Source organism: Ammospiza nelsoni, chromosome Z (assembly GCF_027579445.1).
Source record: "Ammospiza nelsoni isolate bAmmNel1 chromosome Z, bAmmNel1.pri, whole genome shotgun sequence".
NCBI lineage: Eukaryota > Metazoa > Chordata > Aves > Passeriformes > Passerellidae > Ammospiza > Ammospiza nelsoni.
In genome coordinates, this window is record NC_080669.1 from 9,146,603 (window position 1) to 9,170,771 (window position 24,169).

The window sequence follows — 24,169 nt, forward strand, 5'->3', positions numbered from 1 at the left end:
TTTGTCACAGGTTCAGGAGGAGACCCATGCCCAAAATGACCCAGGACAAAATGGAACTTCCAAAGCAAATTGATTCTATTAGTTGTGGTAGCAAATAATACACAGCAACCCCTAGGTTCCTAAAAATCTGTGCAGCAGCAGGAGGTGGAGCGTGGTTCTCTGCAGCAGTGGCAGGTAGGCTGTGCACTTCCAGGACATCCCCTGGATCAAAACCATGTGCATTTCATCCTTCTCACCATTCCAGCTCAGAACCAGGCTTTATACCTCCTGCTCAGGAGTGGAATTTCCGAGTTACAGTATCGGCTCACACATGGCTGGCATGTGATATGAGGCCAATAAATCAAGGATTTAAAAGAACTGGAAGTGTTAAAATTTTAGCAAGATTTAGTTAGGGGGAAAGAGTATAACAAGAAGAGTAGAAATAATGAGGAATAGTTAATGTTTTGCAGGTAAGGTAGTTAAGGCTAGGGTAATATATCACTTGCTATCACTGTCTTTCCTATGTTTAAAGAAGCAGGATGGGATGCGGATTTCTTTGTGACAAAGAAGAGGACCAGAGCCTGCACCTGGGCCCCGAAACTTCAGCTATAGCTAAGAAGTGCAAAAGCCTGCCATCAGGTCATAAGTAAAGAGGTCAACTTGAGGAAGACGTCTTGGCCTTCATCAGAAGGACACCATTCCCCAGTTTAAAACCTACCAGCCCATTTAAAGTGAAAGACTGCAGAAATGTGAAGGAACTTTGGACACAATTATAATACATTTTAATACAGAGGGGGGCACACAGTGTTACCTAATGAATACGTGTTAGGTTTTTTGGGAATTATATGAATGTGTACTCATTTTAGATGAGTAGAGAGCCAGTGATTCTTCACACATGTCTTTAGGAGACAACTCCTCCTGTGCCTGGCGCTGTAATAAACACACCACCTTCTAACTTCAACTGTGGTGAGTTCTATTCCACACTTCATTTGGTGACCGCAGCAGGAACACTTCTCTGCTCCAGCAAGAACAACCGCGCTGTGGACATCTCTGGGCACTGCCAGGACATTCCTTTCCTGGAGGCACCTCTGCTCTGGGCTGTTCCTCGTGGGGGACAGACAAGACTGCTGGGACTGTGGAGAAAGTATATATATAACCCTGTATAAAGTAACCCGTAAGGTGAACACGGGGGAAGGGCTGTTCCTAAGTCACACAGAGATGTCCTGCGCACAACGTACGCCTGTACAGTTTGGGTTTGGGTCTTGCTACCGGCAGAAAGGATTTGCTGTGTCAATAAGGACCTGCTAGAAATTCTGGGGGTGAATTGAGCAAATGCTGTTTTATTGCTGCAATTTTTCCTGTGTGTTGTAATTGTGGTTGTGTTTTCAGTGGGTGTGTTTTGAGGAAGATGATGTGGGTGGATGCTGATGTGGTAGATGGTGAGTTGTGTTGAGAAAAGCGAGCACTCTGTCCCCTCATAAAGAGAGACTCCTTTCCCGGTGAGCTTGTGTGTGTGGACTTTATAATTGCAGGGGTTGGTACTCCCTGTGACACCTGGTGCCTGGGTATATAGGGGGGTTGAGTGTTTTTTTCCCCACATTGTGATCATTTGGGACTGAATGGTTGTGTTTGGGGAGATTTTAGGATTTTGTTTGCAACAAGTGCAGCAATTTATGCAGAAAACTACAGTGCGGTGATTTACGTATGTTGACCTATGGTAGTTCCTTTCTACCACCCCCCCTTCCCCAGGGTTACAAATCTCCTGCCACGAGCTGGACACTCTCTTTCCTCTCCTGGAAATCCTCTTTCCTCTCCTGGATGCTCCCTTTCTCTCCTGGAGTGGTTCTCCATTAAAGCTGTGGGACTTTGGTCCCGAGAAGAAAGACCCCCTCTCGTCTTTTCCTTTGTCCTTGTCACTGGGGTCCAGATTGAGACAGAGTAGAGATCCATTCTGAATTAGGTGAAGTGTCTAGGAGAGATGAAAAGTCTGTGAGGCCAAAGCTGAAGGAAAAACTCACATGCCGGAGACAGTGAGGAGACAGAGAAAGAAAAACATAAACGACCACGAGGTCAATTTGCCCCCGACCTAGGAATTCCTTTGATAATGAAGAACTGGTGATAAATGTCACGCTGAATGAATATTTATGAACCTATTGTGAAACTGTATGCATATGCATTTGGAAGGATGAATAAAAGGAGATCTGAGGTCTTCAGGGGTACGCAGGCCTGTTGAGGAGGATTTCCTCTGCATGCATCCGACGCGTGCCATAATAAAAACATACCAAGCTTTACAACTTTTATGAAGTTGTGAGGTTTCTTCTTTTCTCCACAAAACACAGAGCTCACCAAACTGATCCCCCACGAGGCAAAAACCGACAAATGGCCCCACATGCAGAGCTCAAAAATTGGCCACATTTTTGATGGACTGGACTGTTTGCCACACTTTTGGAATTCCCTATTCCCACAGAGTCAGGCAATTTTTGAAAGGACGCACCACACTCTAAAACCCATTCTAGATCAACAAAAGGGGGAATGGCCCAAGCAACACCTCTGATAAGGTAGAGCAAAGCTTTAGATGTCTTTATGTTTTCAATAGTTCATTTGCAGGACCTAATCCTCCAATTTTTAGGCACTTTTCAAACAGCACACAGGCAAAATTGAAAGAAAATCTTGCCGTTTTGATCAGAAACCTTGAGTTAGGACAAATTGAAGGACCATTTGCACTAATCACTTGGGGCAAAGGGTATGCTTGTATTTATTTGCACAGGTGCCAGACCTAAGTGGGTCCCTGCGAAGAACGTGAAACCGTCTCATACACAAGAGCGCACCGACAATTCCACCAGCAGGGAAATGAGCACGCAGACGTGAGCCACACGGAGAAACTACAGTTCATGCCAGACATTCCCTGTTCAACCTGTGAAACCTACAAATCTTGAGTTTGATTGTTGATTTTTGGACTGTGAAAATGGTTTAGATCATAGAGCTCTTTCAGCAAAAGCATGGTGTCCGTTGTGTTCAAAAGAATTCTAAGATACCCAAATTTGTAGAAATTGAAGGTTAGAGGGACAGTTTAGTGCCCTATAGTTGGCCAGTCCCTGAACAAGTGCTAAAAGATTTGCTTGAGAACTGAAATAGGGAAGCTTTTGCCAAAAAGCAGCTGAACAGGAACATGAAGCTTGATCAAATGATATACTGGCGTTTGTTGGTTTTGCTTGCTTGCTTTTGCTGTGCATATATGCCTGTAGATCAACCAAAAATGAATGTTTACCTTGCTTTAGCTAAGTCAGCAGGCTCAGACACTGTATGTTTGCCCAATTCAAGCCCAGACAAACCCTTGTTGACCTGTTTGATCAGTGTGCCAGTGCCAGCCAAGGAATGCCCAATACCCAACTTTGTAGAATACATCTTTGTAGAATAGGTCTGTATGCATTGGGTGTTTTGGCAGTGATACTAGTAGTAATACCTTGCATACATCAGTGTGTGTGACAAATGATGGGTAAAACTATCAAAGAAATTTTTATCACACAAGAGAGAGAGGTAGGAAATGGATTCACAGAGAGTTCTTGAAATCTCACAGAAGGTATCGAAATGGAGGAAGGTTTTGAATTAGGACCTTGGAACAGATGAGAATTTTTTGGAACAATGACATGTAATTGCTGTCAGACTTGACTTAGCCCTTTGAACTGACTGGACTTTCACAGCATTAAAATTGCTATGTTGGAATATAGCAAGGCTTAATGTGAGCAAAAAGGATGCTTTAAGCAAGTAATAAGCAGGTATACTACAGTAAAGCTATGAAATTCAAGGTAGTTAATAAACAACACAGATACAAAGGTTTCTTTTCACTTGTACCGAGAGGGCTAATGTGGGAATCCTTCAAATCAGAGGGTTTTGGGAAAGCTACAAAAGGCAGAGCTCAGAGAAAGCGGTTGGAGCTAAGCAGCAGCCATAGGATTTGTCAGCACAAGTGTTATAGAAGTAGAAAAGTAAGGAGAAATAGCAAAATGGCCTGTGTGTTAGTGCTTGCCTAGAATAACTCGTTAGCCTTCAAAAAAGTATCTCTAGCAAGATTTTAGGAACTTCTCAGCTTAATAATGGAGCTCAGTGCATTGTGTTTTAAGGCTTACAAGCAGGTATAGTATTCAAAAGAAGCAAGCACTGTTTTAACAAAAGGTACGTGTGCTTATAGTGGTTGGATAGAACTACTGTCAGTATGCTTCTGCTTTGTGTGATTGGTCAAAAAATTTTTCAAGTAAGCTGTGCCATTAAGTTCTTTGCCTGCTGCCACAGATGTGAGCCGCTGGCATCTTCCCATAGTCAGACCCAAGTAATGAGACTGATGCTGGAAAACAAACAGCTCGAGGCGCGTTCCTCAGCAGTCCCGTCCCGTTCGTGATTTGTACAGGGACCCCCGGCCGGCAATAGTGTATAGATGTTAAATTACATCCATGATAAATTAATAGGTATTGTTTCATACATTTTCATATCTTTTAATTTCATAGAGATTTATATTTTTTCATTTCATATAGATTTCGTTTCTTCCTCCAGCTGGGGAGAGTGAAGAATTACAACAGTGCAAAACCTTCTGCCCACACAGCAGTCAGCCCCCGGGCGTGTGCATGCACACCCACCCACTGCGCTTGCTCTTCTCAGCATCTCGGGGCTGCTGTTTGCACAAAATTGGGATGAATTTAACTCAACAGAGCCACGGCTGGTGTGTCCAGCTTGTCATGAACACTCATGTGGCAACGAACAACACAGTGCTCTCAGATCACATTATGACAGGTCATTTCAATTTTGCTGGGCACTGAGGAAGTCTTAAAAGCCCCAAAGACACAAAAAACGGGGTGGAAAACATTGGCATCAAGGTACTGCTGGTATCCTCCTGGAGGAAAATCTCTCGGGTTTCTAAAGGTCATAGCTTTCCAAAAAGTAGGAAAATTGCTCAGCACTGGCAGTCCAATTGTGAATGGTTTTCTTGACTTGGCAAAGCTGGGTGTTAACAACGGACTCCATCCTTGGTTCAAATCACCTGCCCTCACTGCAGATAAAGGACCACCACCAGCAGCAGAAGCTAGTTCAGTCAATTTCACTCAAAAAGCTCTGTTAAATTTGGGAGAAGACAAGAAAACACATCAGATACTGTGGATTAATGACAAGACTCTGAGGAACAGTTCCAAAGCAAAGGGCAGCAGCTTCTCTCTGGGCCCCTCCTTGTGCTCCAAGGCAGCCGGGCTGCCCTGGCTGCCCAGGACCCTGCGCCCCGCGGGCTCTGCAGAGCTGCACAGCGGGGAGGCAGCTTCGGGCACCTCAGCCCTGGGCAGGAGTGGCTGCTTGCTCTGCAGGGCTGCCTGTGGGCAAAAGCAGGGTGCTGGCCTTCTGCTCTTGGCCCTAGCCTGGCCTTGCAGGGCTAATCCTGTTCCCTGTCTCAAATGTGCTAAAGACAGACTTGTTTGTTTCCAGCTCTTCACAGCATTGATGTGCACTGCAAAATACCAAAGAACTAAGGCCTGAACAACAGACCCTGACTTGAAGCCTCCACAACAGGACCTGAGCCAAAGCTGCCCTCTAGATGACCCTTCCAACCCAATGTTCTATGTATCTGCTCCTTTGCCAAGTGTTACTATCAAAATTATTGTTGCATCCATTCACGGTGAAACACACCTTCACCCTTCAGCATGAGGTAAACAGACAAGGCCACACCTGGCCTTGGTTCTTCCTTGAGCCCTGGGCAGGCTCGAGGAGAAAACCAAGAGGAGAATGAAACCAGCTGTGCCCCAGCAGAAGCTCTGGCACATTGCTCGTCCAGCACTGTCGGAGCCGGGCTACTCTCACAGCGCACTCGGGAGCCTCGTGGCCAGCAAAGGTGGAGACACCGCAGCATTTCCCGGATCCCGGCCGTGGCTCTGCAGGGCTTGGCTGGGACAGCTTCCCCCAGCTGATGTGCAGCTCTGGATGAAGGGGAAAGCATTGTGGTACCTGGTGATGTGTCTTCCTTAATCACCAGAGGCACCCTTTTGTAATAATGCTGAGGTGCATTTCTTAGCTTATTCTTTCCTGACTCTTTTTTGCACTTTGGCATTACAGTAAATTACACTGTTCTTTCAGATGGTGTCTGTGTCTGCATCTCTGACCCTCCCCACCATCAAAACAAACACACAGCCAGTTTAGCACGAGACCTGCCTCTCTTCCAGCCCGTCTCTTGGCAAACACCCCTGGCAGCCATCTCCACAAATGAAATTCCCACTTTGCAACTTCCTTTTCTGCAGGCAAGTTAGAAAAGGAGCCACTCCCAGTTCTGGACACCTCCAGAGACCACCTGCTTTCAGCAGTCACAACCCTGAAATATCAACCTCCTTCCTTAATGTCCTAGTTTAGGGCAAATTTCGTAGAGAGTCTCCAAAGGAGGGCCCCTCCAGAAAGCAAACCCACACGACCCCTCCCCCCAACCGGTTTGGGAAGAATTCCTCAGAGAGAAGTGGAAAGAACCTGATGTGGAAAGAAGTGGAAAATACCAGATGACACCACTCTGAAAAAGATGACAAAATCAGAAAGTCTCTTTCGGGGGTGATTGCTCTGTTAGTCCCTCCGGCGCTGGGGCAGCTGCTGCAGCCAAATGGTGCAAACCCTCGGTGTTCCCAGGCCCCAGTCCAGAGCAGGTTTGAGATGGTCGAAGAAAAAGGAGAGGAGAAACAGTCCAGGAAGGAATTTGGACTGTTTAGCTAGAACTAGCTAATGAGCAGAAGCAAAAGTAAGCAGAAGCGAGAGCAGTGAGAGAGAGAGAGAGCAAAGCAGAAAGCCTAAAGCAAAAAGCCAAAACAGCCCTATGTACTGCCCGTCTCTGTGTCCCTGATAAGAGAAAGCCAAACAAAACTTTCACTCTTCCGAGACAGTCTTAAAGGCACAGAACATATGAATGGGGATACAAGCATCATAATGTCAACCCAGGACATTCCACCCCTTGTCCCCTTATCATCATATCATCATACTACCACACATCATGCATTATTCATACAAAATTTCCATCTGTTCCCCCAAAATTTACAAGCAATACCCATCATGCCCTCATGACATCCCCACATTGGACCACTGAATCCAGGCCCTATACTATCATTCTTACCCCACAATCAGATCTCCCTGAGGTACACATCGTGTTGTTCCATCTCTGCAATATCCACCATGCGCAACCTGGTCCCTGAGCAAAGACAACCCCACAACTGGGCTTGTCTGTACTCGAGGCAGAATTGATCCACACAGTCTTCTCTAACAAACCTCTGATATGTACCACTGGGACTTTGTCTCCTACTATTATATTCAGGGACTCAGACTGCGCAGGATCTGCTCGGTTGGTGGAACCTCGGGTGTTAACTAACCAGGTGGCCTTTGCTAAATGCTGCTCCCAATTTTTGAAAGATCTCCCACCCAAAGCTTTCAACTGGGTTTTTAGTAGTCCATTGTACCTCTACCTTTCCTGCAGCTGGTGCATGGTAGGGGATATGATACACCCACTCAATGCCATGTTCCCTAGCCCAGGTGTTGATAAGGCTGTTCTTGAAATGAGTCCCGTTGTCTGACTCGATCCTCTCAGGGGTGCCATGTCTGCACAGAACTTGCTTTTCAAGGCTCAGGATGGTGTTCCGGGCTGTAGTATGAGACACAGGGTAGGTTTCCAACCATCCAGTGGTGGCTTCCACCATGGTCAGCACGTAGCGCTTGCCCTGGCGTGTCTGGGGCAGTGTGATGTAGTCAATCTGCCAGGCCTCCCCATACTTGTACTTGGACCACCGCCCACCGTACCACAGGGGCTTCACTCGCTTGGCCTGCTTGATGGCAGCACACGTCTCACAGTCATGGATAACCTGAGAAATACTGTCCATGGTTAGATCCACCCCTCCGTCTCGTGCCCATTTATAGGTGGCATCTCTGCCCTGGTGGCCTGAGGCATCATGGGCCCATCGAGCTAGGAATAACTCTCCCTTATGTTCCCAATCTAGGTCTATTTTGGACACCCCTATCTTTGCAGCTTGGTCTTCCTGCTCATTGTTCTGGTGCTCCTCATTGGCCCTACTCTTGGGTACATGGGCATCTACATGGCGGACTTTCACAGGTAGCCTCCCTACCCTGGTAGCAATGTCTTTCCACTCATCAGCAGCCCAAATTAGTTTCCCTCTACCTTGCCAGTTAGCCTTTTTCCACCTCTCCAGCCATCCCCACAGAGCATTGGCTACCATCCATGAGTCAGCGTAGAGGTAGAGCTTTGGCCACTTCTCTCTCTCAGCAATGTCCAGGGCCAGTTGAACAGCTTTGAGTTCAGCAAGTTGGCTTGATCCACCTTCTCCTTCGGTAGCTTGTGCAGCCTCTCGTGTGGGGCTCCATACGGCTGCTTTCCACTTCCGGTTCATCCCTACGATTCGACAGGAACCGTCAGTGAAAAGAGCGTAGCGTGTTTCCTCCAGGGGCAGTTGGTTATAGGGAGGAGCCTCTTCAGCACGTGTCACTGGTTCTTGTTCCTCTTCATCTGTGACACCAAAATTCTCACCTTGGGGCCAATTTGTAATGACCTCCAAAATCCCAGGGCGATTCAGTTTACCTATATGGGTGCACTGAGTGATGAGAGCAATCCACTTGCTCCATGTAGCACTGGTGGCATGGTGAGTGGAAGGAACCTTGCCTTTGAACATCCACCCCAGCACTGGTAGTCGGGGTGCCAGGAGGAGTTGTGCTTCAGTGCCTATTACCTCCGAGGCAGCCTGGACTCCTTCATATGCAGCCAGGATTTCTTTCTCTGTTGGAGTGTAGTTGACTTCAGAGCCTCTGTAGCTTTGACTCCAAAATCCCAGTGGTCGACCCCGAGTCTCCTCAGGCACCTTCTGCCAAAGGCTCCAGGACAAGCCATGGTTCCCGGCTGCAGAGTAGAGCATGTTCTTTACCTTTGGTCCTGTCCTGATCGGGCCAAGGGCTACTGCATGGGCAATCTCCTGCTTGATGTGGACAAAGGCTTGTTGCTGCTCAGGGCCCCACTGGAAATTGTTCTTCTTGCGGGTGACCAGGTAAAGAGGGCTCACGATCTGACTGTGCTCAGGAATATGCATCCTCCAAAAACCTATTGCACCCAAGAAAGCTCGTGTCTCTTTCTTGTTGGTGGGTGGAGACATTGCTGTGATCTTGTTGATGACATCTGCAGGAATCTGATGCCGTCCATCTTGCCACTTCACTCCCAGGAATTGAATCTCACGAGCTGGTCCCTTTACTTTGCTCTTTTTAATGGCGAAACCAGCTCCCAGGAGGATCTGGATGATTTCCTTCCCTTTCTCAAATACTTCCGCAGCTGTGTTCCCCCACACAATGATGTCATCAATATACTGCAGATGTTCTGGAGCCTCTCCCCTTTCTAGTGCAGTCTGGATCAGTCCATGGCAGATGGTGGGGCTCTGCTTCCACCCCTGGGGCAGTCGGTTCCAGGTGTACTGCACTCCCCTCCATGTGAAGGCAAACTGAGGCCTGCTGCCAGAGGAATGGAGAAAAATGCATTGGCAATGTCTATAGTGGCATACCACTTTGCTGCCTTGGACTCAAGCTCATACTGGAGCTCTAATATGTCTGGCACAGCAGCACTCAGTGGTGGAGTCACTTCATTCAATGCATGGTAGTCCACAGTCAATCTCCATTCTCCTTCAGATTTTTGCACAGGCCAAATGGGGCTGTTGAAGGGTGAGTGGGTCTTGCTGACCACCCCTTGGCTCTCCCCATCTTATGGATGGGGATCACAGCATCTCAAGTGGTCCTATCCTGCCGTCAATGCACTATGGAAGTGGCAATTGGCACTCGTTGCTCTTCTCCCGTCAGGCATCCTACTGCAGATGGATTCTCAGACAACCCAGGCAAGGTGTTCAATTGCTGGATGCCCTCTGTCTCTACAGCAGCTATTCCAAATGCCCATCTGAGTCCTTTTGGGTCTTTGAAGTACCCACTCCGAAGGTAGTCTATGCCCAAAATACATGGGGCCTCTGGGCCAGTCACAATAGGATGCTTCTTCCACTCATTTCCCGTTAGGCTCACATCAGCTTCCACCAAAGTGAAATCCTGGGATCCCCCTGTCACACCAGCAATAGAAACAGACTCTGTCCCCACATGTCTTGATGGGATTAAGGTGCATTGCACACCAGTATCGACCAAAGCTTTGTACTCTTGTGGCTCTGATGCGCCAGGCCAATGAATCCACACAGACCAGAAAACACGATTTTCCCTGGCCTCTACCTGGCTAGAGGCAGGGCCCCTCTAAGCCTGGTTATTCTTCTTTCCCTGGGCGTATGTTTTGGATGTTCCTTCGAGGGGATCAGACATGTCATCATCATCATACCTGGCCATTCGGCTACGGGCAACTGGAGCTGCTTTCCTCCTGGTGGCTTCCTTCAGTTCACGCAACCATCGTGCCAGAACAGCAGTAGGTTTCCTACCCCACCTTCTCATGTTTTCCCCACAATCACGCAGGTAAAACCACAGCTCAGCTTGTGGGGTGTACCTTCTGTCACCATCTGGGAAACGTCTGCCTTGGAGACCAGAACCTCGGATCTTTACTGCTGAAATTTGGAGAAGGTCTTCTTTAATCTCCTCTCTAAGCTTCTAATGGTTCTCCTCTATCTTATCCTCTAAGTTCTGCAGACGTGTTTCTACTGCTGCGATTCGGGCATGTGTTGGGCCATGTACAGCATCTGCATATGCTCTGAGCTTCCTTGCCATGTCAAGCACAGTCTCATCCCTCTCATCCCTCTTCATGATGGCTAAGGCAGAAGCATATTCGTGTGGCCCAAGTCGTACGAATTTTCGCCACATCACAGATGTGCATGGTACTAAGTCTGGGTTCCTAGTTGTTACATCATCTGAGAAGATAATCTCTGCCACCGCCATTTCTCTCAGGCATTGGATGCCTTGCTCTATTGTCTTCCACTGTGTTTGCTGCATATAGAGATCATCCGCACACAGGTATCTTTCTGCTACGCTTCTTAGGACCTGTTCCCAGAGGCTGTGAGGGTGTTTGGAAGGGTTTCTTCCTTTCTGTTTCTCTTTCAAGGGCAATATTATTGTTGCCCCTGAGTCTTCAGGAGGGGAGCCTGTGGGCAGAGCTGCAGCAGAGGGAGCTTTGCCTGGCACCGAGAGCCGCAGGAACAATTCCCAGGAGCCCGAGGAGCTTGGTAGGGACAGAGCCCCCACTGGTTTCGAGAGGGGTGAGATGGCTGCTCTGAGCCTGCCTCTGGCAGTGAGGGAGATGAGAAGGGTTGAGTTCCTGTCTGCAGGCTTGGTGCTTCCTGGTGCCTTGAGTTCAAATCCTGCATGGGCACAACCTGCCTGAGCCCTGCCCTCCACGCTTCTCCAGAGGCTCTGACACTGAGTCCTCTGCTGGGGCAAGAGAGCAGGGAATAAACCTGACCTGGTGGCAGTTGTGTCACCAAGCCAGGTGTCCCAGTTTTGTGCTGATGTCCGTGGATAAGTTTGCTGCAGGATGTCAGTGCTCTGGAGGCAACCCTGAGTGACTCTTGAAGCAAGAGAGGAAAAGCCCAGCAAAAGGTCAGTGTAGAAGTCTGAGCTTTTTGTCTCCAAGCATTAAATCCATGTAGTGCCAGTCTACCGATAGCTGTAGTGAGATACATTAAAAATACAAGCAGCAGAAGCTCTGAGGCAAGGAAATCATTAGTCACAGATCCAGGAGCTCAAGGAAAATCTGAAATCACCCCTTAAAGTTAGTGAGAACTAAAGGAGAGAGAGAGCACTTGGGGTCTGCATCCTTGAGCAAAGCTGGTGCTGCCTGCAGTCCTGTTAGGGAGCTCTTTCCTTCACAGCTGTGAGAAACAGAATTCACTGCTTAGAATTATAAAATGTATAATACTAATAGGATAAAAAAAGACAATATTTGCAGCACTGTGGTGCTCGGGGCTAACACCCAAACAACACCTGGTGCTAAGTGACAGTGTTAGCTTTATGGTGTTACATTGCTGAGAGGCAAGTATATTCATGTGTTTCATGAATTTTTCAAGCATTCTTGGGAATTTTCTGATGTTTTGGGAACTCCTTAGTTTGATTGCTTCACACTCAGTTTTACTGCATGACATCCTTTGCATCAGGTCAACATATATTATTTCTGCTTGTGTCTCCTGATGTTTCACACCCTCTGATAAGGCTTTAGTAGGTTGTCCCTAAATTTCACATGGTATTCTCTAATTGTCCTCTGGTGCTCTGGTTTGTGTCAGGGTTATTTTATCACTTGGACAGGTTGGTCAGTGGACAGCCTTACACTGATTTTAGTTACACACAAGCCTTTTTTCCCGTTATGTTTTGCTAGGGTCTATAACACAATACATTCATCACACAATTGTTTCCATAAGTGATGCATAGATATTATATTCATTACGCTACTGTTTCTATGAGCAACACAGTGCAAACTTAAGCTGATAGATTCTATTATATTACAAGCAGCTACAAGAGTTCTAACTGATGCTATTTCTAAATACTTATAATCACTAACAATGCCCATAAGCTAATACATAAATTCCTAAGCCAAAATTACCTGGTCATTTGTCACGGAGCTGTTCATCCCAGAGCTGGCGGTTGTTTTGGAGGAGCTGTGGCTCACTGCAGAGGGCAGGTTGTAGATGGCAGGGAATGGTGCTAGTTGATAACTCAGCTCCCAGCACCTTCAGCTTCAGCCATTTCAGTGAGGACTGAGGTGTCTCTGTCAGCACAGAGAAAGAACCAGGCTGGGCTTCTTTGTGGCAGCTGGGTCTGTCTGTGTTTCAAGCTCTCATGGGGGCCCTTGGCCCTGCGAAAGTATCCTAATACACTGAGGGCATTCAGTGTATTGGGATACTTCAAAACTTCAGAAGTTATAAACTCTTGGAAGGAGTCTGGCTCTTTGAAGAGCAGGCTTCAAATTGCCAGTGAGATTTTGCCTTTCGGCTCATCTTTTACAGACTTTGATAGAAGGACAGTTACTTCCAAGAGGACAAATGATGCAGAGAGGCCAATATTGACCCAGTGTTCCCTTTGCTTCCCAGACTTCCAGCTAATCTGCCTTGCCAGGAGGGCTGCCCTGCATGGGAAGAAGGACCAGAGGCAGAGCCTGTGAGCATCAGACGGGTGGAATCCCTTAGTGTACACATAGATTTATAGATTTCTACAATTCTCTTTCTATATCCATATAGTTGCATTTATAGATTTACAGAGGTGTGTTTATATGTGCATATATATACATCTATATAGTTAAATTGATCTCTATTGTTCTAGATGGGATAGAATTAGTTACATTTCTAGATTTTGAGATCTACATTTATACAATTATTAGAGTTACATTTAGATGCCTACATTTAGACACCTACATTTAGATGCTTAAATTTAGATGCTTAGATATAGATCTAGAAATATGCTGAGTTATTTAGTTAGAGGTATGTGGAAGTTTAGATGCATAGATTGAGCTGTGTAATCCTAGGCTGCATTTTTACCTCTTTCCCCCCTCGGCTGCTTTTTCACCTCTTGCTTTTGCCCCTGTGCCCCCTGTGTCCCCTGTCCCTGTGCTGGGTCCGAGCTGGCGGCCGGTGCGGGCGGAGCAGCACTTCCAGCCCCGGCTGTCCCTGGAGCGGTGGGAGCTGCCGCTGGCCCCAGGCACTGTCCCCTGAGGAGCTGCTGAAGGACGGTGAGACAGAGGGGGCTGAGGGGGCTGAGGGGGCGGTGGCGCCGAAGGGACGCTGACCCTGAGCTGCTGCTGGGGCTGAGGGCTGTGGGGCAGCCGAGGGCCATGGTGGCACTGAGGTGACAGGGAAGTGGCACAGGCTGACAGACCAAAACTTCCCATGCATTTCTTCATCAATCTGCAGAAATGTTGGGTAAACAATTTGCTATTCCCTTTACTGATGCTTCTAGTATTGCGTGATCCTGTCCTGCCCGGTCAACGAGATGGCATTGGTTTAGGCATGGTGTTAGCCCTAGGGGTACTCAGCCCTTGCGGTAATGGCAAATGGATGTAACTCATGTAGAAGAATTTGGTCAGGAAAAATTTGTACATGTTTGCATTGATACCTATGCTTGTGTTTTATAGGGTACTCTCTTAACTGGTGAGACGTCATGTTGAGAAACATTTGTACAATTGTTTTCCTATATTAGGTATCCCCTTAGCAATTAAGACTGACAATAGTCCTGCTTCATGTTCCTTAAGATTCAACTTTCTGTAATTTATGGGGTATTTGATGTTACACTGGTATTTCTCACAATCCTACTGGACAGGCAATTATTGAGCGTGCCCATCAGATGTTCAAGGACATGCTGCAAAAACAAAAAGTGGGAACTCCAGGTTTATCCCCTGAGGAAAAAACAGCTAAAGCCAATTTTGTGCCTAATTAGCTCAGAACAACAGGAGATAGGGAAGATGCACCTATTCTTGTGCATCATGCCCTCACAGATAATCCAAGGGAGGAATTGCCTGACGGCATTCAGGTCATGTTCACAAGTCCAGGACAGGGGTGTGGCAAGGACCAGCTACAGTCAAATGAAGAGGAAGAAGTTCTATGGGCTTACTTACAGATAAAGGCGTTCGTTGGATTCCAGCCACGTGGACCTTCACTTCCCTCACAAGTTGTAAATCAGATAGAAAATGCTTGATATCTGCATAGTTGTGCATGTAAGCCATGGCTTAAAGTTCATTGTATCAAGTGTAACTAAAAAACTTGGCAACGAGTTTGTCAAGAACATAATTGAGCAGTGGTCCGAGGGAAAAGCAAAAATTTCAGCCTATCAACCTAATATGCAATAACTGCTCTTACACACTTAACACTAGTACCCCAAGAATGGCATTAGCTAAATTTTTAAGGCATAACTCAAGAATATATCAGAGTTTTCTCTAAGATGTATCTTTGATAGAAATATATAAGCAAAGATTGTTACTGCAATTGCAGTTTAAACTTGTTTTAATTGCTGTAGTAAATCAAATTGTGCTAGAGAGCAAGATAATAGCTACAGAATGTAGAGTAAGAATAGCAATAGCACAAACACATCTAAAGCAGTTTGGGCAAAGCGCAGGTGTGATGGACCACAAGGGCGACAATGGCCCCAATCTGGAAAATAGTAACCATGTTGCTTAGTGGAGTGATTAAGGAAACGCAGGGGGTATACAAGATAGAGCAGCGAGCTAACATGAGGGTTACATAGGCTAACAGAACAAGGCAAGAATCTTTCTGCCTATCACTAGCTCCACCTTCGGATCCATTTGGCACCTGTTTAATTGGCATTCCTTCAGACTCAATGGAAGAATTGGGAAATTAGATCAGAGCTCAAATTTATGGCAACTTAAGTAAGGCCTGTTCAAATTGGTGCACTAATCAAAATGGGATGATCACAGAAATTTGGTGTGAAAAACAAAGCATCTCTAGAAATCCGTTAGGAATTCAGGCATTTACAATCGTTCAAGGTTTAAATACTACAAGTCAGTGACCACAGGAATTGGATATTTTGGGATCAGTGCCAGGAAATTACTGTTTGTTCTATGAGTACCACCGGGTTAAAGAGCTGATTATGGAGAAATCAGAAAGACTCGGCGATGACGGCACTTGGATATTTCCTGTTTCTTCCTGGTATTACAATACCATGGCGTACTGAGCCAATTGGACATGGTTATATCCCTAAAACCAAAATCTGCAAGGATGTCACCTCCTGGAGTTTTTCTCATTTGTGGAGATAAAGCTTAGCCTGAGACTCCTGAGAAAGCATGAGGAGGACTGTGCTATTTTGGGAAACTGACACTGTTTGCCCCTAGCATTCAACAGATGCTTGACATCAGGCACAAATTAAATGTCCAAAACGTACTGTGCATCTATTAGGCTGAGACTGTAAGGATAATGTAGAATTGTAGAATATGCCTTTGGTTCTACTGGCATCACTTTTTACACCAGGAGTAGCTTCATCACAGGCCCTTACACAATTCAAACGATTGGCTTGTTGGACAAACAAACAAATTAACATTACATCTGCCATACTGAATGAGCTTACCACTGATGTGGGTAGCATACGCCATGCTGTATTACAGGATAGGGCTGCAATAGTGTTTTTGTTGCTAGCACAGAGAGATGGGTGTGAAGATTTTGAAGGGATGAGTTGCATGAATCTCTCTGAGCACTCTGAATCTATGGACAAGCAAGTGTCATTGCTTAAGGAGAACATGATAAAAGATGACAGTTGTTTAGAATTCTTTTGATGAGTGGCTAAAATCCTGGGGAATAAGAGGCTGGCTCAAGGACTTAGTATGCTTTGGTATTAGGTATTCTTGGCTATGTAATGAATAAATAATTTTACATATTATAGGCTTTGTATTTCATTCTTTTATCAGTTCTGCTAATAGTGCCTTGCTTACTATGGTGTGTGCAAAAGGAAATTGACCGTGCTTTTAAATCAGTCTGGCTTCTGCAAAAACAAAAGCGGGGAACTGTTGAAGATATTTTGCAGGTGGAGGAGTTTTTGCAAGACAACGGCCGTATTCAGCCGATGCAGAATCCAGCCTGCTTGTAATAATGGACACTGAACATGTTCAGTGGGGTCGATATATCCTTGAAGAAGATGAAAGAAAAAGAGTCATCAGGACTCAGCAAGTTTGTCAGCAAGCTTGAGAAAGTGAGCCATGGGTGGGCCATACAACCCCAGCAAGATGCGTGAAAACTTAGATAATCCAAGCAGCATTCTATTTTAGATGTGTGAACAGCTAGGATTAACCAATCATGTATTAGCTAGAGACGTGTGGACAGTAGAGATTTATTATAGATAGTCTTTTTAGGAACAATAAATTTTTCTTCACTGGATCATATTGGTAATGGTGTGATGCCCATGAACCTCCGCACCCTGCACTTAAGGGTGGGTTGGTGTTGCCCAGAAAATGTACACATTTGGGGAAGTGCCCTTGGAAGAGAGGGGCTTGATTGCCAAGGAAACTGCTTCCCCAGGAGCCGCTAAAGAGACAGGTGGAAGTGTCTCCATTTGACTTCCTGTGTTTCCTTCAGTCCTTGCACTTGGCCGAGGGGCAGGGGAAGGATGTGAAGAGCAGCTTTGGCATCTACCTAAGCATGCAGAGAACAAGCCAAGCACCTGTGGCAGGGTTTGTTGCCCACCTTTAAGCACAGGTCTGAGCCGGATCCTGTTTGTCCAGCCGAGTGCCCCAAAGCTCTCTTGGGGAGCTGTGAATTCAAAGGCCTGATGCACACATTCATGCCACCTCCCCTATCTGGTGAGTTTTAACTCTTGGCAAGATGTGTTTGCCCCGTGCTTGCTGGAAGCTGCTCTGCTCCAGAGCCACCAGGGAGCTGGGCTGTGCTGGCCTGGCACTGTGGAGAGTCCTCCCCTGAGCACTTGGCTGGGCTTGGTGTGTCCCAGGATGTCTTACACACTTGGGGCAATGGATTTGTTCCAATCAGAGGCATTTGGGGCAGGGTTGGTGCAGCCCACTTGGCAGCGTGTCCAAGGGCCCTTGCTGACACGGCGCAGCATGGTTACCATGGAACGGAATGGAACAGGGCCCTTTGTGACACGTGGTGAAGTGGCTGCTGGCGGTGACGAAGCAACGCCACAGTGCTCGGTGCACTAGACAGGACAGGACGTGCCAGAGCTGTGCTGTGAGGAGCCCCACACAGCCGGCTCTTTCGTCACTGACCCACAGCGATTCCAAGGCGTTTTTCCTGCAGCTGGCCGTGGAGCCAGACTGCGGGACTTGCTACCTCCGAGCTTTTCCCAGGCATCTGTCTCAAAGGTGTCCTCGAGGCCAGAAAGCAGGATGGCAGGCAGAGTGCTCAGGCTCTTCAGCCTGCTTCGGGGGAAGAAAAAGAAAGGGCCTGCAGCCTCCCCAGCACAGCAGCCTGCAGAGCCGGAGAAGTTGCAGCCAGTGCAGGACGGTGAGTGGCAGAGCTGGGCCGCAGGACTGGTGACTGCGGCCGGCCTGGCCCCATCCCATCCCCGCCCCTATGGATGTCCCCACAGATAGGACGTAAGAGGGGCTGGGGCTGCCCCTGCTGGCCGTGCTCTGTCGGGGGCTGTCCCTGCCTGGGCCGTGCAGGGCTGTGCCGTGTTCTCCGGCCTTTCCCGCAGCCCCTCAGCTCTGGCTGCACTCGCTCTTTGCCAGATGCGGGCAAGGATGGGACACTGGAGCAGGACCCCACTCACGGCTGCTTCCACAGACCAGCACAGGTACCTGCGGCCATCACCACCTGGGCTGGGCCTGCTGGCACTGCTCGGCCCAGCACCGCTCTTGGAGCAGGCCACGGAACGTCCCTCTTTCCTGCCCTTCCTTCTGTTGCAGATACTGCGGAGGTTCCTGGGCCTTGGGCGCAGAAACACCAGCGCCGCAACAACCGAGGGCACGGCTGAGCTGCAGGCAGAGGCTGATGTCACTTCAGCCTCCCCGGAACGTGCAGCAGACTCTGTCAGGGCAGTGGCTGAGGGCAGGCCAGAGGCTGTCATGGCCCTGCAGGGTCTGCACTTGAACAAGCACAGTGCCAGTGCCCTGTCGGTTGTGTCCAGGCACCTGCTGAGCGAGTGCGGAGACAGGCTGCACCCAGAGCTCAGAGGCCACATGGAGCTCAGCAAGGAGCCCTCGCTGGTGAGAAGGGGCAGTGGCTGATATCTACTTGGAACAGGAGGTAGTAGAACAGGAAGGCCATCTTGCAATGGTGCCTGCTGTTTCTGAAGTGAAATAGGCACCTTTGTGGCTAGTGAGCTGCGTGGGCAAGAAGGATGGCAGGCTGGCGGCCTTGAGTAGCTGAGGATGAGGCAGCGTGTGGCTAGGGGCCTAAGAAGGCAAAGGGCATGTGCCAGCAGCAGTAGGGCAGCAGGAGCAGGGCAGTGAGCGTGGCCCTGTGCTGGGCAGCGCTGCGGCCACAGCTGGAGTGCTGTGTGCACTTGTGGGCCCTGGGGAGCAGAAAGTCATGGAGGGGCTGCAGCGTGTGCACAGAAGGACAGGGGAGCTGGGCAAGGGGGTGCAGCACAAGGCCAGGGAGGAGGTGCCAAGGGAGCTTTAGCCTGGACAATGGGGGGGCTCATTAGGCACCTTCAGGCGGACTTCCATAGATTGCTGCCTTAGATCCATAGATCCAAAGCTCAGCACAAGGGCTGTTTCCCTTCCAGACATCCCCTCACTGCATCCAAGTTCTTTAGACACTGGTGTGAGCAACACTTTCTTATTTTGTTTATTTGTTGGTTTGATAGAAAGAAAACCCTTGTGCAATTTCTCCTTCTCCAGGGAGCAAGGGAGCTTTGTCTCAACCTTCCTGCCCTTTTACAGCACTGGCAGAAATTCTGCTAGAATTTTAGTTTTCAAAGAGGCAGTTCTGGATAATGCAGTATTTATGCACAGGAACACATAGTTTGGGGCAGGGATGTTTGTGCAGAACAAGCTGTTCTGGTGCCCGACCAGCCAGTAGGGCTTGCTTATCATTTTCAAGTTAACGGCTCCCGTGTTTTTCGGCAGCCCAGGGAATCAGTGTGTTTTGTGTTTGGGACTTGATCAGGAAATCAATGCGCTTGCATTCCAGCTGGCCCTCAGAGATTAGAGAAGGTGGGAGGAGCTGGGCTGCATTTCTGATTCCAGCCACTTTAGCACCATCAGTGTGGTCAAGTGCAAGAGAAGAACTTGCCCGAGCACAGATGCACAAAGAGTGCTGTTCCCTGTGCAGCGCTCTGGGTCTGATTGCATTCCATAAGGACCCACATGCTCCAGAGACCCCAAGAGTGTGGGTTACTGAAGCAACAGGAGAGCAAGTTCAGGATGGCTTCTGATTGGGGCACTGCTACCAAGTGATGATGTGTGTAGCGACAGAAAGAACATTATTGATCCCGGGTGACCCCCACGTGGCGAAAAATGTGCTTTGACTCTGTGGTTTAGAAGTTTAAACAAATTCTTTATTAAGCTATGTTATATTACACTAGTACTATGTTAAAACTATACTATGGAAATACTATACTAAAAAGATACTAAAGCAAAACTAGTGACTGTCTCCACACAGTCTTTTATCTAATTAGCTAATCAATCCAAACAACTGTCACTAAAATGCAATAACAAATCACTGACAGTAAACAATCGCTATAACACATTCTTCATGGACTAAACAACAAGAAGAGCAAGTAGAGATAATAATTGTTTTCTCCTCTTCTCTAAGTTTCTCACTACAGTTCCTTAAAAAAAAGCCTAGGAGAGAGAATTATATCTCTCTCCATTCAAAGAATGTAAATCCCACAGTACAGTAAAGAGAGATTATAAAAGTGAGATCTGTCTATCTATCTATCTATTTGAATCTTCCTGGCTCTGCTCCAAAGCAGTGGAAGATGCAATGCTCACCTAAACGCATCCCTTCAGGAGAGACAAACAGGACATGGTAGAAGCAGAGGGAGGCCCTCACCAGACCCTTGAGAAATGCCCCAACTTCCCTGTCAGCTGCCTGAGAGGCTCTTGCAGCTTCAGTCCCAGTTGGCCCCTGATTGTAGAGCCAGGGTCACTTTGGAATCTGTGCCTCCCCTCAAACAGAGAATGACCCAGCAGAGCAGCAGCACAGTGCTTTGGGAACGTGTGAGCCCAGCAGTCTTGGAGTCTTGGCCCACAAAGGTCATATGGGGAGCTGAAACCCATCTTCTCTCGCTTTCTGTGCAGGTGCTTCTTGAGAGAGAGCAGGAGCAGACTGCTTCATCAGAGATGCCATGCCAGACTCAGGGACAGCTGTTCCCAGCCCGAGAGCAGGAAGAGCAGCTTGGGCAGCAGGTGGAAGAGCCACAGGAGAAAGGCCAGGTAAGCCTGACTGGCCAGGGCACAGAGGGAAGGGCAGGAAGAAGGGCATAAACCACAGCTCTTGGGACTGAGGAGGCCAGGAATCCCACAGGCACTGGAAGCACAGAGCCTTGGAATCTGCAGAGATCAGCCCTGGGACAGGAGGGTTACAGTGGAAGCAGATGTGGGTAGGGAAGCAGAAAGAAGTGGCTGAATCCATGTGATTTTGAGGCAAAAAGAGGGAAAAGCTGAGCCTGATGACAGCTTCCAGTCACTTGCTCTGCTTTTGTGTGCACAGAACATCAAGGTAGAACCACAAGCAGAGCTGCCTGAATCTCAGAGTGACATGGCAGTGAAGAGGAGGAATGAAAACATCCAAGAAGAGAAGAATCTCCCTATGCAGAGGGACAGTCAACAAAAACAGGTGAATGAAAGAATGGCAGCTGCTCCACTCATGAAAGAGAGTCCTTTCCGTTGTTGTTTACAGAACATGGACAAACAGGTGCCGGCACAACTGCAGGAAACTGAGGCTAGGATCAAGGCAAGGAAGAAGAGGCCAGACGAAAAAATTGAAATCATCAAAGAGAAAATTAATCGCCTCCTTCAGGAGTAAAAGGACTTAGAAAAGCAAGTGAAATAGCAATAGGCACTGCAGTCACCCAAGGGGTGGTTTCTGCCCTCCTTGCCTTTGCAGTGCAGAGCAGCAGGGGGGTGGGGTGTTGCCTCTGAGTGCCATCCTGATGAGGCCTCTGTCAGAGCTGCTCTCAAGGACACTTCCTGCTCTGCTGAATCACAGCTGATGCTCTAGACAGTGGCATTACTCCCTTGGCCATTTAGCCAGCAGTCATCCCAATGAACTCCTGCTGGCTTCTTCCGGGTGACCTTGTTTCTTGAGGTGTTTTTGCAGGTGAACACGGTCACTCACATAGATTTGGAATACAGGCTACAAGCTGTCTGTAACCCTTGTGAATCTGCTCCTGTCCTTTACTTCTTCCCAGTCGATGACTCCTGGCTGACGGGGACAAGCTGTAGTCTCTGACTGCTTTGTTCTGTTTGACTTGAGGTGGAAGGTTTGCAATCCTACCTGGCAGCCTGCAGCGAGTTCCAGCAAGTGATGGGCAACCAAGAGCCCCGAGGCTGGCATGAGGCCCAGGAACTGTACCATCCAGAGATGCTGCAGGATAAGCACGTCCCGAGGAAGGTGCAGTAAAAGAGAATTTCTTGGCAGGAGGTAGAACATTAGAATGAGGAGCTGCAAATGTATCTGCAGACCTAGGAGGGGGAAAGGAGTCTTTGAGAGGAAGTGGAGCGGTCGTTGCTGCAGTCATCCTTTAGAACAAGAAAGTGGCTATGAACATGAGTAAAATCAGTCTTTGGTTTTGACCATTTGGTTTCACAAGTGGACATCCAAAGCAATCCAGTTGAAGAGCTCTGCATGTGGCAGACAGCAGCTTCCTAAGGGCTTGCATTTCAAATGGCAATCTCTCTTGCATTTCAGGGCAATCTCTGCCACACCTTCCTGACATCAACTCATTTCTTCTCTCAGATCTACACCAACTCTGACACTGAAGCTGCTGCAGCAATGCCGCCCCCAAGGAGCCTTTGCTCCCCAGCCAAAGATGTGGAGCCTGAGCACTTGGTTCACCTCCCATGCTGACCCAGCTGCTGCTCTGCAACAGGAGATGGCAGGTGACTCCCTGGAGCAACACAGTACGTCTGCTGTCTTTCTTATCTGAGGGACAGTGTATTGTGTGCACATGTCAGCACAGCTGTACCAAAGGGCTCTCCTCACTTCAGGGTCACAGAAGTGCTGGCATTGCTCCAAGGCAGCAAGAGAGAGCTCTGGGTGTTCCTGCTGCCTCAGAGGGCAGCTTAGGCTGGCTGGAGTTTGCCTGGGCTTCCCTCTCTGCCAAAGGCAGAAGCAGGAATTGTTCCTGCATCAGCAGAAGGCTGTGACTGCTTGACTTCTAGCCACTGGTAGAAGCCCTGCTGAGATCAGTCTCTAGAAGAACAAATCAAGCCCTTTGTGATTCTGCAGCACAACCCAATGAATCTGCTTCTTGCCTGTAACAGCTGCCAGTGCTGTGCTCTCAGATAAGACCTGGTAGAGTTGAGAAGAGAGCCCAGGGGATTCTGTGTCTACCATCACCTGTTGGGACAAAAAGGGCACTGATCCACACCTCGATGGGGCTGATCTCAAAGCCCATCCTGTTGTGTCCTGAATGGGGGCAAAAGCTTGTACAGGGCTCAGGCTCACTCTGGCTTCTTCCCATCAGTGCCTGTCAGTGCTCATGCTTGGCCTTTGCCAGCCTGGTTGTGGTCGCTGCCCCGGCCCTGAGGGCTGCAGGGACTGCAGAGGCTGGAGCCTTCTTTAGCTGGGAGGGTCCCGCTGCTGCCCGGCTGCTGCAGCGCGGAGCTGCCTGAGGCAGCAGCCCCTTCTCTGGGCCGGCTTCTGCCTCGCATGGCCTGGACTCACAAGAGGGTTAGCATCTCCTCTGGGCAGCTCTCTGTGTCACAGGGGTGCCTGAGGAGCACTGCTGTCCCTCTGTGCCCGTGCCCGCCATGCCGAGTTGCGAAGATGGGGAGGTGTGCGGTGCCGAGAGGGCGAGTGCAATGGGAGCGACTGATCCGCGCTGTCAGGGTGAAGAGAAGTGGCGTGGTTCTTCACGCGGGGCACGGGCAAGGGCGTCTTTGAGCTCAGCCTGCTCATAAAGGGTGAGGGTCCTGATGCTGAAAGCCCCGTCACGATTGGTTCTGGCATGAGCTGCTCTGGTTTACAACTGGGAAGGCATTCTATTGGCAAACTGCGGCAAGGTGGAAAAGATGGGAACACTTGGCAATATTCCTCCTGTTCTGAACTTGACATCTGTTCAGAGGAATTGATTCGGGATGTGCAGGTGCATTTAATCTTAGCAAGTGGGAAACCTTTTCTAAATCTCGCAGTGTTTATTCCCAACAAAACAAGGGCACTCTTAGTTCCAGCTCTCCTCAATGTTTCTAGAGGACAAACTTACTTGCTTTGGTATGTATTCTCTTCTGGTCTCAGTGTAGTCTGAATCTATCTCCCTGTGCTTCCCTGTGTGTCTGCTGCCAAGAGGTCTCTCACTTCAAAGGATGCAAGAAATCAGTCTCTGTGCCAGCCAGACTTGTGCTGTGGACGTGCTGTTCTTTTCTTGTTGTTCCAGTTCCTGTTCCTGTTGTTGTTAGCCACCTCAGAGCTGGCTAACAAAGGGAGGGCTCAGAGCCCCAGACAGTGGGGCTGCCATTTGTATCTCCGAGAAGGTGGGATCTCTGCTTTAAAGTGAACATCTTGCATTTTGTTTCCCTCAGGCAGAATGGTGAAGATGGAAAATCCTATCATCAAATACATTTAACTGGAAAGTATTGGCAGTGGGTGAGTCCAAGCAATGCTAA

At 48.3% G+C, this 24,169-nt stretch overlaps 1 pseudogene; it reads left to right on the forward strand.

Annotated features, from left to right (window-relative positions):
- The window catches only part of LOC132087020 (serine/threonine-protein kinase PAK 1-like), a 353,184-nt pseudogene that overhangs the window by 141,536 nt on the left and 187,479 nt on the right, over positions 1-24,169 (forward strand).